General features: G+C 38.2%; 1 long non-coding RNA gene across 2 annotated transcripts in view; it reads right to left on the minus strand.

Annotated features, from left to right (window-relative positions):
• Positions 1–6,224, minus strand: part of LOC135968203 (uncharacterized) — a 433,495-nt gene that overhangs the window by 239,382 nt on the left and 187,889 nt on the right. The gene's annotated exons all lie outside the window — the stretch shown is intronic.

Here is a 6,224-nt window from a genome sequence, read left to right on the forward strand (position 1 = left end):
CCTCAGAAATACGGCATTTAAAAAATTGTTTGTAATTAGAAGTGGACGTTCTCAAATTATATCTTTAAATGTGGTTTGCACAAGCATGACTTGAATATTATTCAAGTAGTCAAGAGGGCTATGCAATATTATTGTGTAGAACTTTTAGACTAAAATGTTCCCCAAACCACAATCCTTTTCTTGTCAATACATGTGAATCAATACTGGATATAAGCTTTGAAAATTTTTTTAATTGTATATTTCTATTATCAGCTACCTAAAAGAAAAGGGGGATTGTAGGAGTAATGACCGGTCAGTCTTACAGAAATCATGCTAGCTGTTGCCAGTGATAAGTAGAAGTCTTCCAAACATGCACTCTTTTCTGACCCATGGAAAAGAAACTTTGTGTTTACTTTTAGTGTATACCTAAACCCACAGTCTATTACTAATCAGCAATTGGTAATGCCCCAAATTAAATATAAATTATTTTATGTTGACAATCTTCTGGCATTTAACCAGCAAAGCCAAGGATGAAAACTAACTCCTGAGGAAGATGGAATAAAATGCAATATGCTTCTCAGGGTCCAAAGATGCTTTATAGGTACCTAATTAGAATAGAAATAGTAAATTTTAACAGAATTTTTTAAAAACTTGATTAATGCTGGTTATGTGCATAGGAATATTTGTAATTTGCTAAAAAGAAGTCATTTGATTGGCGGTCATAGAGTTGATTCAATGGTTCAAGGCCGTCAAACTTAGGCTCCTTCAACCTTCTGTTTTAGGGTGTTGGCTTTGTCCTCAGGCTTGAATCCTCATTGTCACAAGATAGCTGCTATACCTCCAGCCATCATTCCCAACACAGGAAGCAAAGAGGCAGTCAGATTTTCTCATAACAGAATTGCAATATTTCTCTCAAGAAGAAATATTTTTCTAGAGAAGCCCAGAGGACTTCATAGATCACTGCCCAGAACTGGGTCACATGGCCCCCTAGGACAATCACTGTCAGAGGGAACTAGAATTACTAGCATTCTCTGAGACTCACCATGACTTATCTACCAAATTCAAGCACTTTGCCACGTGAACAAAACTTGAATTTTGTTAGTAAGAAAGAATTGCAGCATAGGCCGGGTGCCGTGGCTCACGCCTGTAATCCCAGCACTTTGGGAGGCCGAGGTGGGCGGATCACGAGGTTGGGAGATGGAGACCATCCTGGCTAACATGGTGAAACCCCGCCTCTACTAAAAATACAAAAAACAAAAATAATAATAAAAAAATAAAAATAAAATTAGCCAGGCATGGTGGCAGATGCCTATAGTCCCAGCTACTTGGGAGGCTGAGGCAGGAAAATGGCAAACCCAGGAGGCGGAGCTTGCAGTGAGTCGAGATCGTGCCACTGCACTCCAGCCTGGGCTACCGAGCAAGACTCCATCTCAAAAAAAAAAAAAAAAAAAAAAGAATTGTAGCATAAACATTGGGTGGGCAGCCAATGGGCCCACAGTAACTCCCTGCCTTAAATCAGTCACCTTGTAGATGCATAAAATCCTTATCCATAATTAACAAACATGACACACTCTTTGTAATAGTAGGGTTTATATCAAATATTTTCTCATTCTACATTCAGCATATTTCCACTTGCCATGAAAATGTTGCCAAGCGTTACTTCTTTTGTTTTTATTTAGCATTTTAGTGTTTTAATTCGTATAATGAAATTGTGTAAGATTTTACTTGTATAAAATATAAATTAATCCAATTTACTAAAATTTGTCAAACCACTCTATACCTTTATTCAGACATGCATTTTCCTTGCCAGCTAAAGAATAATTAGCTCAGAATGCACCCTAATATGATGCCATCTGAGGCTTTTGAGTGGGAAATGGCAAAAGGTGAACCACAGACATGGAGGAAGAATCGGAGTTAGAAAGATAACTCCACCAAGGGACAGGCCAAGGAAGCTGCAATAAAAATAGGGGGAAGGTCAGGTGTGGTGGCTCACACCTGTAATCCCATCATGTTGGGAGGCCGAAGCAGGCAGATCACCTAAGGTCAAAAGTTCAAGACCATCCCGGCCAACATAGTGAAACCCCGACTCTACTAAAAATACAGAAACCAGCTGGACGTGGTGGCACATGCCTGTAGTCCCAGCTACTCATGAGACTGAGGCAGGAGAATCGCTTGAACCCAGGAGACAGAAGTTGGAGTGAGCTGAAGTTGTGCTACTGCACTTCAGACTGGGCAACAGAGTGATACTCCACCAAAAAATAATTAAAAATTAAAAAATAGGGGGAGAAAGCCTAGAAAGATATTCAGGAGCTCAAGCGACATAAATTTTTGACCAGATAGGAAGCAATTACTGCACTATACAAAGCCTGGGCTTTGGGTGAAGTACACCTGAGTATGAGTCGTGATCTTTCTGCTCACTAACTGAGGTTTTGAACAAGTGATTTTTCTTTCCTAAACCTGAGTTTCATCCAATATGAAATAGGAATAAATGAGAATGCTTAGTAGTAGTCAATACTAAATGACATATATTTATTTATATATTTATAACATGTCTGGCCCCTGTTGAGTATTGAATAAATAAAATAGTAGCTGAATATGATGGTGATCATGATGCTTGTTTCTAGAATAGAAGACAAGTAGATGGTATTCAATTAGGATATGAAATACAGTGGAAGATGAGGCTGAGAAGGAACTGTCACAAGTTCAGTTTTAGCCTGCATTGTATTTTGTTTGTGTTTATTACATCCTTGTAAAATGTAGAACGCAATGTTGGACACAGAGGATTCTCTGTCCAGTGCACCTCCCTGACTCTGAGAATGCCACCCCTCCCAGCTGACATGGGTCACTCTCAAGTTCACCCAAGTTATAACAAGAGAACTTGGCCACCCTAACCCTCAGTTTCTTCATCTGAAATGGAGAAAATGTTACCCAACCAACAATATAAATAGAAAATGTATATAAAACACATAACTACCAGCTGCACAGACAATCAATTAAAAAAATTCTTCCCTTTCTTTCATCTTAAATGCACACCCCAAAATTTCCAGTAGATTTTGAAGGAGGAGTTCCAGTTGACCCAATTTATAGACCAGTAAGAGTTCTAATTCCAGAAGTTTAGGAGTTCTAATTCCAGTTATTTACACAGGGCCTATGCAAACCAAGGTCCATATGGATTGTAATACAACTAATGCCACGTTGTTAACACAATTAATACTTTTTCTACTACTTATTAAAATTGATATCATGGCTTTTAGCTATCCCTTACATTACATAATTTGTGGACCAGTTCTCTCACCAGGCTTGCAAAAGCAGTTTACTGTGATCACGTTCACTTTCTATAAATATCCACCAAATTTGCTATAAGAGGAAGCCTGCAATAACTAATCTTGCTGATAAACCAATGGGCAGGTCTCATATCTTCTTATCCGTGTTTTTCCCTACCTAGTGCCTCACTTATAATAAACATTCAACAAATGCTTTGCAAATAAATGAGGCAGATAACTTTTAGAAGAAACTTCATCCCAAAAAAATTCAATTCACAAGTGGAGCAATATTTCAAAGACCTAAATGCAATCTAAGGTAAAGGGAATGAATACTACTATATCATTTCCAGCAAAATGATTCACTATCATGAGACTATCCAAAGTAATTAACTAATTTAAAAAATACATGCATCTTTCAAATTTTCCATTTTTTAAACCAGTAATACAAGAAGGTAAATCATAACCATTGATCATTCCCAGGTAACATTTTGACTTGCTAAAACAGCAGTCCTTCATATTTTCAAAGGACAAAAATCCATTGGTGAAAGGAAATTCTTCTATACCACAAAATTTTGAAGAAAAGAGTATTAAGGCTGTAAAAAATTGTATAGAATATTCCCATATCCCTTTATTCCAAATTGATATAATTAATGTTAACAGTAATAGCTAAATAAAGAAAAACAATTTTAAAGAATGCTGTGGATATTCTGGGTATAGGAGTGGCCATTAAAATAGTTGCAACTAATAATGAAGTATAAATGATAACAGGTATTGATAATTACATGCGAAAAAGAATATATCACTGTCACTGTCCACCTGAGCCTTCATTCCTGAAAGCACTGAAAGCAAGAGCCAAAGCTACCTATTGAAGAGGCTAAAAAACGATTGTCAAGTCAGGAGTAAGCTCCCATGTCATGCTGATGTTTAAGATTCTAAATACTAAAGAATACATTAATAATGTACTGTCTTGGTTCATCTGGTTTAGTAAATTTACTCTCTTGAATATGAAATTCTATTGATTATATCAGCACCAGAAATATACAAAAGTGATTGAGAATGAGGCTTTAAGATATCCCCCTAATAATACGTATCTGATTATGATATGCCACATCCCACTTTGCAACCCGTATATCTATAAAGACAAAATCTGAATCACATATAAAAGCAAGCTATTAGTAAACAGTTTGCGTGAGTCTGAGAAAATTTCTAACTATAAAGTAGGTAACACTTCAGTTTTAAACACAATCAGTGACTTACATCCAACTTGTTCTCAGAAATGTCATCTTATAAGTTGGTATAACTAACCCAGTTCAGAAAGATGGAATATACAACTTACAGGAAAATGGTTAGCCATATTCAACTCTTTGCATCCAGCCATGCTCTACCCTCTTAACCACACTATAGGTACTGTTTTCTGAGGTAGTCAAAATTGACTGCCACTCATTTTTCAATATCTGTTCTGTGACTGCAAGCTCTCAAAGACAGCAATGCAGAAAGAGTAGGAGCCTGAGTTCTGCATATGGGCTCTTCCATAAATCAATGTTATGAAGGACAATATAATCTCTTATCTTGCTGAAAATTAATGAGCAAGACCCATGTCATATTCATATTGTGCCCTACTTAGTGTCTCACTCATAACAAACACAACAAATGCCTTACAAATGAAGAAGATAACTTCTATAAATCAATGTGATCAAGGGCAAAGACACCAGCCCTGGTGATTGGAATTTCCCTGGAAGAACTACAACATGACTCCAATTATTTGAAAAATGAAATAGCCCACTAATATCCAGGTAAGACTGAATATTAGTCAGAAGGCCCACATTAAACAAATGCATTCTAGACCCAATTTGGGCCAGGCATGTACTCATTAGTTATAATTCAGCTTCAGATCTGGGGAAGGAGGTTGCGGGGTGAGGAAGGGCAGGGACTTCTTCTTTTACTCAGATGTACCGAGCAAAAGGCTAAATCCAATCCATACAGTACTCTCAGTCATTTGGAAACATAAAATCCAGGAAGGCAAGGCCAGCTTGCCTCTCCTTACCATCTGTTCACTCTCCCAGCTTCAGGGAACTTCAGGGAACAGTTAAACCAGGTACATCACAAATGTCTGACCTCAGCCTAAATCTCTTCTCTGAGACAGGACTGGAATATCACACTGTTCACAGGATATAGTATTTTCAAAACTAAATGTTTTATCTTCCCTCAACTGCATCTTCTCTCATTGTTAGCTACCTCTGTGAATGCCACCAGCATCCAATAAATAGCTCAACATAGAGACCTAGGAGTTATCTAAGACTCCTCTACTGCCCCAGGTTACATATCCAACCTTTACCAATCTTGTCCATTTTACTTCCCAAATCTCTCTCATTTTTCTCCATTTCCATTACTCCCACAGCAGTCCAAGCTAAGGTCATCTTTCTCCAGTAATATGCCATCACTTGCTAACTGATCAAGCAATATCCACACTGCAAACCTCCTTCATATGATCTATTCTCCCCTGCACAACCAGAGTGGCCCTTTCAAAATTCAAATCCAATGTTACTACCCTGATATGGTTTGTCTCTGTGTCCCCACCCAAATCTCATCTCGAATTGTAACCCCCACATGTCAAGGAAGGGACCTGTAATCCTCAAGTGTCAAGGGAAGGAGGTGATTGGATCATGGGAAGTTTCCCCATGCTGTTCTCATGACAGTGAGTGAGTTCTCATGAGATCTGATGGTTTATCAGTGTTTGACTGTTCCTCCTTCACAGGCTCTCTCTCGCCTGCCGCCATGTAAGACATCCTTCCTTCCCCTTCTGACATGATTGTAAGTTTCCTGAGGCCTCACCAGCCATGCGGAACTGTGAGTCAACTAAACCTCTTTTCTTCATAAATGACCCAGTCTCAGGCAGTTCTTTACAATAGTGTGAAAATGGACTAATACGCTATCCCATCTCCATCCCACTGCCATCTTCCCTAAAGCCCTACAGTAGATTGC

This window comes from Macaca fascicularis, chromosome 18, assembly GCF_037993035.2.
Source record: "Macaca fascicularis isolate 582-1 chromosome 18, T2T-MFA8v1.1".
In the NCBI taxonomy this organism is placed as follows: domain Eukaryota; kingdom Metazoa; phylum Chordata; class Mammalia; order Primates; family Cercopithecidae; genus Macaca; species Macaca fascicularis.